Raw genomic sequence first — 12,875 nt, 5'->3', positions numbered from 1 at the left:
GTTCCCGTTAAGTTGGTGGGTTGCCAAAGCTCGACTCAAGGTCGGAGTAACCCATGGAAAAAGAAGGCTATCCTTAATTTGATGGCAGAAGATCAAAGCAGAAAATGTGAGGTCCTCCTGAGTACCAATGAAAAGAAATGGAACAGAAATTCAATTTCGTTGGACATAGCGAAGGTCAAGCCCATCCTTAAAAAAGGGCTTCCATACCAAATTCGGTGTCCATTGTCAGATAAACAATCTCCTCTGGGAGACTTGTTAGCCCAAGATTGGCTTCCCGAGGTCTTCCATCATCCGGCCAGTGAAGACGGAGACGTTAAACTCACACTGGACTCTCAGTACACGGGTAGCTTTCCATCCAAAGTCAGCTCCAAGGACACAGTGGTCCATCTTCTCCAAGGCGAACAACGATGGGTTCTCTTCCCACCCGAATCCCAATTATATCTGGAACATATAAGTTGCTCGCAGACTGAGGAAAGAACCGCGCACAACGTTTGGACCCCCGTCTCTTGGTACAACCACCTGTACCCTCAAGTGATCCGTTTCCCATGGTGTGGAAGGAAGATCGTATCGACCATTTTGAAGCCCGGCGAAACGCTTTATGTGCCGTCACAGGTGCCAAAGATGGTATACCAAAGCCAGGCCTCAATAGCAATTGAAAAAGCGCTACATATGACCCTTAACGGTCTCTTGGGCGGAAGCGACTGGAGTTCAATATCGAAAAATGTTTTAGGGAAACTGCTCAATGGGTTGGAAGGAACAAAAGGTTCCCCTCAGCACTGGGACACCGATCTTTGGGTCATAGAGCAACTCCATAAACAAGCCGAACAATATGGCCAATCTTACAGAGTCTCGTAAGAGGTAAAAGGTTCCATCGGAAAGTATTAGGGTTCTGTCTTGCTCGAAGAGTTTGGATGAAATATTGTTAAATGCATTTGCTACAACAACTCACTACCAACTGGAAGGAGAGACCAATAAATATAAAAGACAGAAAAATTTTCTCCTGTCATTATTGCTCGTGGGAGTCTGGATGTGTACTTTCAATTCTCAAATCAATGTGGTATTAGCTCGGAACAAAGAAAATGCCAATATGACTAGTTAGTGTAGCATTCCTTTCGTCTGAAAATCCTCCTCACAAGTCCTAAATCAAACAAGAAATTGTTAATATTGAAGAGTACCAGATGAAAGCATGTCTTGAGAAGGCTAGGAAGGCTAAGCACGGTTTATGCGAAGTCTTAGATTAAGGTCGCTAATCTGATCAGGAGAGGTGAAACGAGAGAGAGAAATACAAAAACTTAACGATTCAATGAAGAAGAATGGTTGAGGAAACCTGGTTACCTCGTTCGGTCTACATTGGTGTTTGCATGGGCTTACGAGATGAATAAAGCATACCAAAATATAAAAACAGGCCCAACCTGAAGCAAAATACTGAGATAACGGTTGTTCATGATTTCAAGGTTGTTATCGTCTCAGTTATTCCCAGCTATTATAACACAAATAATATGTAATTACGGAAAAAGTGACAAACCCATAATTTAGAGATAAGGAGATTTTTTTAGACAACTATATCTACATCTATAAATTTGCAGTGTTTCTTGCGACTGGTTAAGACTACAATAATACTATTGGATTTGGACTCATTCTTTGCTCGATCAGGGATAACCTATACAATGTTAAACGAATTAACTGGATGCGAACTCGGCCAAATTTGGTCACGCAACCTCAAACTTATGAGTCCGATAAATCCTGAGCCTAGAAACCGAAATTCAAGACAAAGAGAGTTGACCACCACATCCAATCAGCCCAAACCATACTCATATCATTTGAAGTTGGCCCCACGTCATGTTGGAGACTCTAGGCTATCCCTGGCCACCCCAGTGCAGACCTGTCTGATCATTTCAACATCCAATGTCTCTCAGCACCTCCCACAACGGATTGCATTTTCTCCTTTGAAAGGAAGGCCATGGATTGATTGGGGGAGTTGGATCATTGCCCGGAGGAAGGTTGGTTTCACTCTCTTTGATCTTGGGCCATGGCAACTCAGATATCCAACCAACCCACTGATTGAGGTGTGTATCATCCACTGAATGCCCCAAACATATACACATCCTCACATGTTCAGTATTTATAAGGCCCAAGGTGGTCCAATAACCTGGCATCATTTTCCAGAGCACCCACCCACCCTCCATAGCCCCCTTACGCTGCACGAAATATGTTTTACGTTCTGCACTTCAGAGGGCGCTTTATCACTCAGCCTCTATCAAATAAAGGTCCGATTGGGCCAACTCCTTTTTTTTAATTATATAATGCGTTTGTTATTTTTGGCAAATTCTGTTCAAATCTTATTTGCAATTTAATGCCCCGGGTCACATAATGTCTGGAAAAGAAATTGCGTTCAAGGCAAGGCAAGAGCAGTTTGTTTAGCAATCTACCGCGCCTCTTCCCGTTTTCTTTGGTCCGTATGACGTTGCAAATAAGGGTCCTTATTGAAATCCAAACCCCCAATCACACTAGAAAGGGGGTTATTTCCGGCACTGGTAACATACAACACCTCGGGAAAAGAGTCGTGCCTGATTCGCGCTGCCACATTAACCGCTCGACAACACTACTAGAAGGCTGGCCAGGTTTATTTTCAGCGGGCTAGCTCGTGCAAAATCGATGCTAAATATGCTAATTGGAATTTGAAAATGCTAGGATAACGGTACGCTTTTCAGAAAAACAAATTCTTCATGATGGTTACGAAGGATTTCAGTTTCAAATTTCAATTATATTTGGCACTCCTTGACAGGGACTGTTGAGACAACTTTTTGATGAAATGAAAAACGCAATAATCTAAAGAAAAAACATCACAGTAAAAATTGATGTATATTTATGTATTATATTCTCACTCAAAAGTTGAACTAATATTGAACCCTAAGACTTTGAAGGGGACAACAAAAAGTGATCAAAGTTTTATTTGACCAAAAAATATGTGTCAGGATCTGAACAAAGCATTATGCACACAATAAATTGTTCTTATTTTCATGAGCTAATTTCACCCTAGAACATTTTTTGACCATAATTTGTTTTTCTTGCGTCCATCATACTTCAAAGCGGACATTAGCAAGAGCTGCAATAAGTATCTTTATCCATATCCATAAAACTCATTAGTTGTCTTTCTTGAACTAATTCTTTGAATATTTTTTTATATTTTTGAAACTTTTGACAAATCAAATTTTGACCTCAAATGTGTGAGGGGAAGTACTTTTCGGAATAAAAAGAAATTGACCAAAGGTAATTTATGTCTGCCTAAAGAATAAAGAAATTTACCCATACTTACATTAACTTAAAGATGCCAACCCACAGTCGTAAACAATCATTTTATGTGCCAAAAGTCTGGTTATGTACAAAAATTTGGCTAAATCTCCCTTGAAATTGAGAAGCAGCTAGAATAAACCATTTTGCTTGGTTAATGTAAAGTATGCATTCCAATGGAAATCACTTTGCGGCTTCAGCGTATCAATTTCATGGAATTTTCATGAAGCACATAAAACAATGAAGAGCCCGAGAAAGTAGAGAGGTGGACTTCATTGTTCGACTTAGCCTAGATTCTTGAAGGCTTGAAGGTGCTCTTAAAACGTACGTAAAACCTCTACAGTCACTACGATTGACCCTAAAACCCGGGTTGGGACAAAGCTCACAAATGCTTTTGAAAACGTACAGTATCAGATATTGTATATGGTACTGGACAATACTGTTCACTCCAAGACTTTCCAACCTCTCGCAATACTCGAGCTCTTTCATATCCTCAATGTTCCAATTAAAACATCTTTGAACCTGCTCGAGCTTTTGTAAACCTGCTGAACTAATTGGAGCCCAAAAGAGCGAGGCATATTCAAGATGCGGCTAGACAAACGACTTGTACAGAGTGAGCATCGTGATACTATCTCTGGACTTAAACGTGCGATATATCCAACCACATGTTTGAAAAGCTTTGCCAACTTTCATCTGGACATGCTCATCGAACTTTCCATTATCTTGGAGGACTACACCTAAATCCTTCATGGATGAGACTTACTGAATGCCCTTACCTTCATCATCTAATAGTGGAGTGTCTAATGACGTCGACCCAAAGATCATTGAGCTGAATTTCATTCCATTCAATGCCATGTTAGTCGCAGCAACCCAAGCGTAGATTTGGTCTCGGACCTCTACCAGACAACCGGAATTCTGACCATTTTTATCACCAAACCAATTTTGTATCATCAGCATAGGAAAAGATACTGCCATCACTACTATCAAGTTTCTGAAGCAGAGCAATGAAGATTATGAAAGGAGAGGACCCAAAATGGAGCCCTGAGGAGCACCCGACTTGACATCATGTATGTCACTAAGGGATCCCTCAACCTTAACCAATTGATCGTACCATAAATGAAGCTTCTTAACCAATTGAGAACCTTGCCTTGGATCTCAATCTCATGGAGCCTGTTCACTAAAGACCATGATCTACCTTGTCAAAGGCCTTGGCAAAGTCGAGATAAACTACATCGACTGATTCATAGCTCTCTAGGCCCTCAATGACGTGCTCTATATGTTCAATCAACTGGGTAACCGTGCTAAAATGTGCTCGAAACCCGTGCTGGCTAGGAGGAAGAACTTCATGGATATCAATAAATTCAACAAGTTTGGACTTCATTATCTTTTCAAACAACTTCGCAATATTCGAGGTGATAGAAATCGGCCTATAGTTACTTGGGAGCGACTTATTCCCCCCTTTGACAATTGGAACAGCATGAGCTAGCTTCAGAGAAGATGGAAACTTGCTCTGATCCAAGGTGCACAGCATTAAGTACGAAAAAACAGGAGCTCGAGTGTCTCAAATCCTTGATGGCATCTAAAGCATCTTGATCGGTGATACAAGATCATCTACACGCTCAACTTGACAAGCCTTGCCAATCTCAACAAACTCATCAATAGAGCAATGGGCTGTGGCTATTAGGAGTTGAAAACACACTAGAGAACAGATGTCCAAGTATGATGACCATGGGAGACATTAGGCAAGCTCTGGCAGGTTCGTTTGTTTGCTGATACCAATGTCAGTGATGCAAGTTCAAGCACGTTTTTTAGAAGCCGACCCTTCTTTCACATTGCTATATGAAGAAAGGTCAGTCGACAATCAACTTTTATAGCTCCAAACTAACCCCCTCGGAAATGTTTTCGCATGCTGACCTCTCTCCACCCTGGTGATGCCAATTTTTAAGGTAAAAATTAGTATTTCGAGGAGTGGGAGTAATCTGGACCAAACGTGAGCACAAGAAGCCATCGAGTCGGCGAAGCGCGGTAGAATGTGAAGACCATTTACGCTCAAGTTAGGACATCAGCGAACAAACCGGCTGCCAGGCTTGAACAGGTCAATGGGAAAGGGAATATCTGCGTCAACTACATACTCAACCAGAGCAAAAGGCACAAGAATATGACGCTGCCAACAAGAACGCGAGTGCCATTATAAAACCATCGTGATTGCAAATGCTCGGCATGAAAGGTTGGAAATGACCCGCCAATTTTCATCAATCATCATCCCTGCAACAAATTGTCTCTGGGTTATGCCTCTCGTCCCCGAGCCGATCAAGTTTCAATAACGACAAGAACTAAGCCATGGGAAAATTTTCATGGAATTCAATCCACCGAGACAACAATGGCCTATGATGGGTCGGAGCATTATGAAACCATGCAACTCCGAGCTCTCATAAAGATCCTAAGATGAAGTTGATATGAGACAGTGTAAAAACGGATACCCGCCAACAAATTTGGTGCCACATAAAAGCATCGCAGAGTGGAAGATTTCTTCATGAACGTTTGATCTCAATAAAAACATTCTAAGAAAATGGGAATTTTCCCCCATAACTCTGTAATAACATGCTCAAAAGTCATGGGATCCCGCGGTAACCATATGACCTAGGCTGAGTTTATACAGTCTATCAATGCAAAATATTCCACATCAAATTTAGGAAATAAGCACACAATTTTTCAGTAATTTTCAATACCCCGGCGCTTTTGCTTAAATTTCCAAAAAATATTTGGTTTTAATAATCCGCAGATTTGATTTTCAAAAATTTTTTTCAATGGATGCGCAAAACAGAAATCTGGCGTAATTGCATGGAAGTGTATACATTTAAGTGGAACCCGGATTTATCGCCTCTGCTTATATCGTCAATCCGGTTAAACCGTTGTATTTTCAAAGTTCTGATTCATTATTGATTTTTTGAATCAAAATTCTATATCGTCATTTTGAAGCAAATTTTTGTGCTGGTTATTTACGCGATCTATTTCTGCTAAAAAAACCTGTCATTTCTGATTAAACGCCACAGCTGAGTAAGTTTGTTGTTTGAAATTTTGAAAGAGATTTAATGGGTCTTGTCAACTTCATCTTGAAAACAAAAACCGAACAGATCACTATGGTTGTAAAAAAGTCGAATAGCTTTTTTCACTTTTTCCGACTTTTTAGGATCTATTTAACTTTTTGGGGTCTATGGGGAAAATCTTGATACTGTATATCGTCAATTTGGCTCGGTCCCGAAGGTGACGACATCAGCGGATTCCATTGTATTAGAGAAAAGCGCCATATTTCTTTCAAATGTTTGAACTACCTAATGTTAAGAACAGCATCAACAAAAGTCAATTAAAAAGTTAACATAGTGTGTAGTGTGTCATGTCAATTGCACAAAAAATATTTCCTCTCTTACACATGCATCCAAGCAAGCTTTTAAAAGAATAAAAAGTTTTTGTAGCGTTCCTTCATTTTTTTTCTTTACATCTGTTATCTCAAGACTCTCTCACAAGAAGTGGTTTTTAGAATGGTCCATTGTTCAGTTAAAGTTTACTTTCGTGTGTTCTGTCGTGCTCTCTGGTGTATAGTATAAGTCTTTCATGAAACATCTTCATTTGATGAGCTCGGCAATCTTGCAAACGTCCAAACCTGCGTATGAGGAATCATTCCATGACAAAATCATAGAATTCCGTTGCTTTCCACTCATAAAGTATCCTTGATTGGAAATCACTCCAACTAATTCCAAGTCTCAAAAGAACTAGTAGATCTGGGAAAGAGGAACCGATCTAGTGAGTACCTCTGATAAGCCTTATAAAACAAACTCAAAATAATTTTACGAGGCCATAAGCCTCACTTTCAGCTCTAAAAGTAGAACACCCAAGCCGAACCGAAAGTAGTCTATGGATGCTTCTAAAGTGGATGGGAACCAGACTCAAACAATTTCGAATTAATAAAAATTGATGTCCCATTCAGAACACGCTGGCAGTTGGTGCTTATGGACACAGATTGCAATTGGCAGCTCAAGAGAAAGAGGATTGGAGAAGGTTTTAGATTTAAAACCAGTCATTTTTGTGTCTTCAAGAAGTGATGAAGCTGTTAAGCTTATCTTCACTTCATTGGAGTTCTTTTTTACCCGTCTTTCTATTTTCCATATATGAGTGGGTTTCTAGATTTAGTTAGATATTCCAGTTGATTAAGAGATAGAATGTATCAATACATTAGATAAATGACCTTGCTGTGTGAATTCATCTACGTAGATTTTGTACCACTTGATGCAAGTAAGACAAGGGTTCCAATTCGAAAATGAGAACAGTAAAGAAACCAAGGGATGATCAGTGCCCAAAAGGTTTGTATAGAAGAAGAAAGTTCAACAAAGGAGACGAGAAAGTGCCAAGAATATACAAAGGAGCAGATACTCCCTAACATTTGATCTTACACAAAGAACCATGACCTAAAGGGATTTGATAAGAAAAGCCAAATACTTCATGGCTCTAACTTTAAATCCGTGTCCAAAATGGCTCCCTTGTTGAAACACACCAAAACTACAAAACATCTTTAAACTCAATATAAGTGTGTAATGGGTATGTTTCACTATTTTGGGAAGGGAAGGAAACATACCGAATAATATTTAGACCTAAAGGGACGTCGTTCTTTTGACCGAATGATCCAGGAGAATACAAAAGCTGAGAAACATCCAAATCTTTTTGAGGCTTTGTTCCTTACCTCTTGGAATAGATCCAGGCATAAGTCGGAAACCATGGGACAAAGGAAAAAATGATGATTAGCGCGAGGAGCAAGTGTACCATTCTTCCGCTTAAGGCAGGCGTAAAAAGACAATGCTTCTTACTTGTTTCATCCGAGGTGGGCCCGTTTAGAGCTCTAAGGAGAGAACAAACGAGCTCCTACCTAAATGCAGATTTTGAGCTTATTAATATATTATTAGCTATCCAGGCTGTATACAGGCTGTAAAACTACTCTAAGTAAAATAAAGGGCGATCTAATCATTGAAGAAAGACAGTAGGAAGGGTCGGGGGTGGGGGGGGAGGGGTGAATTAGCATTTTACCTCAGCTATCAAATACCCTTTTCCTTCAGTGGAGTTGGGCTTTGCGTGTCTTGTGTTCAAAGTTGCCCGCTCCTCAAGCTCAGCATAAATAGAAAATATGACCTAGTACTAAACTAGCTCATTCATTTTCTATCTCTTTGTTGGGCTGAGTTTTAGATTTTCATAACTTTTTGCTGACATCCAATAAGAGATTGTTCTGAAGGTTTAGGTGATTCCATTTTTTCTTAACGCCAGTGGTAAAAAAGCGCCATGGAGCTTTTGGCTTAAGCGTACTGCTGTTGAGACTAGTTTGGGCAGAAAAGTATGTTTTTACTTTAACTTTATTATTTATTGCGATGTTTAGTTTAGTTTCATTAAACACTACCGCACTACTATGGTCTAAATTGCAAATATTATAGCTTTCAATCAAAGCATAGACACAAGGCACGTAAAAGATAACTATTAGCTGCCGCCAGCCCAATCTCTGCATTTCAAGTATTCGGACTTTTAGGCAAGCTCTGGTACCAGCAAACAAACGTGCTTGCAATGCCAGTTGAATAAAATTGGAGTTTCAATCTAGTGATAAAGCTGACCTTTCCTCATATAATAATGCGAAACAGAAATCAGCTTCTCAAAAACGTGTTTGAAACGCCAAACTTGCATCAATGATGCTGGTACCAGCAAACAAACGAACCTGCCAGAGCTTTTCTAAACTTCCTCATAGAGTGAACTCATCAAACCAACTGTACTGATCATCTCTGGATCATACCATGTCAGAGGGCAAAACACAACGTGCTAAACAACTCTGTCAATTTGTTGAGATTAAAGTACTTGAAACAAAACAAATTTGCGGAGCAACCAATTGAGAATTTTTCAAATGAAATGTCCCTTGACGCCTATGTATGGATTCAAAACCACAAAATCGTAATTCAGACCATGGTAGTGATAATAACATGCAAAGCTAGATTCTCCGCACGAAGCAGCCAAAACAAAATCCATACACAAATGTTCTGGCAAGCCAAAGTCAACAGCCGTAACCAGAGGAAACAGTCCATGATGCTTTTTGGCCACTAGCGGGGAAAAAGGAACATCAAAACCTTCGAAATCATCTCTTAGAGCTCAAAATGTTCAAATGTGTTTGCACTTCAAGAGAGACAAACTTAGATGGACCAGTAATCTTTGATTAATTGGGTTCCCCCACTTGGTTTCGTGAACGCAATATTTGAAATGCGACAGTACTAAATTTTACCCGTCGCATTTCAAAATGTGTGTTCACGAAAACTATCTGATACCGCGCAGTAGTGCAACTGGTAAAAATCGCATCTCAAAATATGCCCTCACGAAAACCACGTGGAGGTCCCCATTGGGCAAAAGTTGCAAGTTTTTGACCTTACTTTCTCTGTCTAGTCATACATAGTCCTTGTTAAAGTTAAACAAGGGCTTTCTAACATTTTTTACTACATGGCCCTGCCAGAACATCTCAAGAGAAAGTAATTCCCCTCCCTGAAAAAAGGAAAGAGGCTAACCATTGAACATGCAAATACTTAGAGGTGATCGGGAGCCTATCAAATAATTGCAATTCAAATTAGCAAAAAAATATTCTTGAAACTGCAACAAAAGTCTATTACAGCAATTATTACATCTGGCTTGAAGTTTGATGGGAGCCAAGGCAAAAGGGTAAAGCGCTCTAGGTTAGGAAGGCTATTTTATTTGTTTAAACAAAAACATATTGTTTCATGGTGGGTTTTGAATGATTTTGCTACATAGCAACCCAACTCCTTGGTGCGGAAATAAAGCATCAATTGCTTTTGGACATACACTGTCCAGTTTGATTTTGAAAAACTGAACGGACGTAATCTTGAAAGATTGGACAAACGTTGAGTATGTTTCAATATTTTTGTTTGTTTTCAAGTCAATGAAAACTGAAAAAGTGCAAATGAACAAAAGAATGCAAAAAGGTTGAAAATGTGAAAAGCTGAATTTCCATTCTTACATAGTCTTGGAGATAATAGTCATTATCATTGCCAACCAAACTAAATTAAAGTAGATATGTCATCATCTGAGACACCATACTGATCAGTAGAGTCAGACCAAAAATGTTTTACATAAAAATATTTTCACATAGTTTGGGGGTTTGGGGCCCAAAAATATAATAATGATCTTAATTTTGGTGTGGATTGTTTCATGCACTGCAAAGCTATTGCCCATATTTTACACATCATCAAATAATTGCAGTGACGTTTCCCTCTCAAGAATTCCACATGAAATAAGACAGCCCTAGCAGGGGAGATTATTTTGAGTTGCCTGAAAGAAGATTTGTTTCGATCTTTTACTAAGGCAAGCTTAAATTAGACGAATTTGTAAGAAAATCAATCTACTGATCTTCTTTGCCCAATCATTCTCTTATGCATATGATTGAACAGTTATTTTTTTCTTTTCAATCTGATCGGGAATGCCTGTTATGAATGTTATTACTTGGCACAGCATAACGTGCAAGACTTACACTAATGCCTTTATTTTTATATTTAACTCAATGTTTCTATGGATCAAAAGGGGGAATTCAAAAGCCAATGCTTGCTTGTGAAGTCTTTATAAGATATTGATGAGAATCATGTCTAGGTTCTTTGCTAGATATACTCGTAGTCCCTCTCCCCATAGTTTTCCGTACAAATCTCATTTGAGTGACAGGGTCATGTTTTTCTCAGAGCAAACAAGACAGTTACATGTGTCTCCTAGAATTCTTGATTAAAAAACACAGATGGAAGCTAAACGACTTTTCAAGCCTATTGATGGTCAAAACGTAATCAAAGCAAGGAAACATTTCAACTTTCTAAGGAATGTTTCTTCAATTATTGTTTCTTCAGTTATTTGTGATAGTGATGGAAATGGGCAAGCAAGGTGATGGGGAAAAAAAGGTTGGAAAAAGGTCATCCAATGCATCCACGTGTTACGATAGAACAGAACCATGTTCTTCGTTTCCAAACGAACTCAAGATTGAAGAGAAAACAATCCCCAGCTTTAGATCTTTCCGCATCTTTTAAGTCAGAATCCTGTTTTTACCTCAAAGATGCTTCACGTCAACAAATTACTTGCCCACGAGACCTCCTTCTCTGGTTTTTTGGTCTGATTTTAGCTTGCAGCATACATAAATGTATGCTGCTTTGAAATTAAAAAGTAGATTTGCGTTAGTTTTATGCAGACCTAAATGTGGACATATCTCATTTCCAAATTAGAAATACTGAAAATGAAATCAAAAACGCAAAATATTTCTAAAGTTAAATAATCCGCAACTTCCGTCAATTTTTGAGATGCAGATTTTTTTTGAAAAACATCATCTTTTTTTCAATCCGCATAAAGGCCTAATTTAACCAGACCAATAAAGCCACTTTTCCACCCAAACAACGGCAAATGAGCTCTTTTGCAAGGTTCTATTTGGTAAAAGTATACATTTTGTCAGCAAAGAGAGAAGTGCAAACACAGAATGATTATCATTCAAAACACCTTCAAGCTAAAAACAATTCAATTTTAGCTTTCAAATCAGGAACAACCAAATAAAAGTCTGCTGTACGGCCAAGGCGGAATTTTAGCTTTCAAATCAGGAACAACCAAAATAAAATTTTGGCGGCAAAAAGATGAAAGGTAAATGGCGAATCGCCAAAAATCCCAAGCCCAGCATGGCAGCAGAGCAGATGAATGTTGCAATACAAGTTAGAGCTTCCACAAACTTTGAACAAGTTAACCTCGGCTTTTTACGCATCCAAGTCGTAAATAGCGATACCATAAACCCTCGATTTTCAACAAAGCTAAAATTTCTATAATTAATTGTTTTGGTCTAACTCAGTCGAAGATAATGAAGATTAAGTGAAGAAAGATGGCATCGTTATTTAACAATTTTCAATTCAGCGCCCGCTTTTGGAAGTGGCCAATATTCCCAAAGCCTTAAAAAAGATCCTTCATTAGCCCCCGTTAAATCTAGTAATAATATGAGGTATATTTTGGACATTTTCTAAAAACACCCTTACAAGTTGGTATTCATTATCAAATCAAACTTGATATTTTGTTGAGTTTGGTTTGCTACTATTCATAAACGACTCTCGATAAAATAGTCTCGCAAGAAGCATTTGTAATCAAGAAATACAGCAATAGCCCCTCATGAATGTATAAGACCATATGATGAAAATTTGTTGTTGATTGCTTTTACTTGCAATCGCCTGCTTTCTTCAATAGCCCCCTATTGTGCAAGTAATGAGCTAGGCATGCCTGGAGAGTCACATTCATACGTCAAATACTCTAATATAGCTACAGAAAATTGCGCAAGATCTGAAATAAGAGTTTACGAACAAACCATTTTAAAACCTGACTGTATTGCTCATTTTTTCTCATGATATTCGTTCTAGAGGAAATGGATCAAACAAGAAAGGCTTACTCGTAGTCAAGTCCGTGTCGTAGTACACAGCCGTTGTGCATGTGCTTAGTTGTGCCTAGTGCCTCTCAGAGCCAGCAGTCTGCTGAATGAATACGCGAGAATA

The sequence above is a fragment of the Tigriopus californicus genome, chromosome 10 (assembly GCF_007210705.1).
Source record: "Tigriopus californicus strain San Diego chromosome 10, Tcal_SD_v2.1, whole genome shotgun sequence".
In the NCBI taxonomy this organism is placed as follows: Eukaryota; Metazoa; Arthropoda; class Copepoda; order Harpacticoida; family Harpacticidae; genus Tigriopus; species Tigriopus californicus.
Note: the sequence above shows the minus strand (reverse complement) of the source record.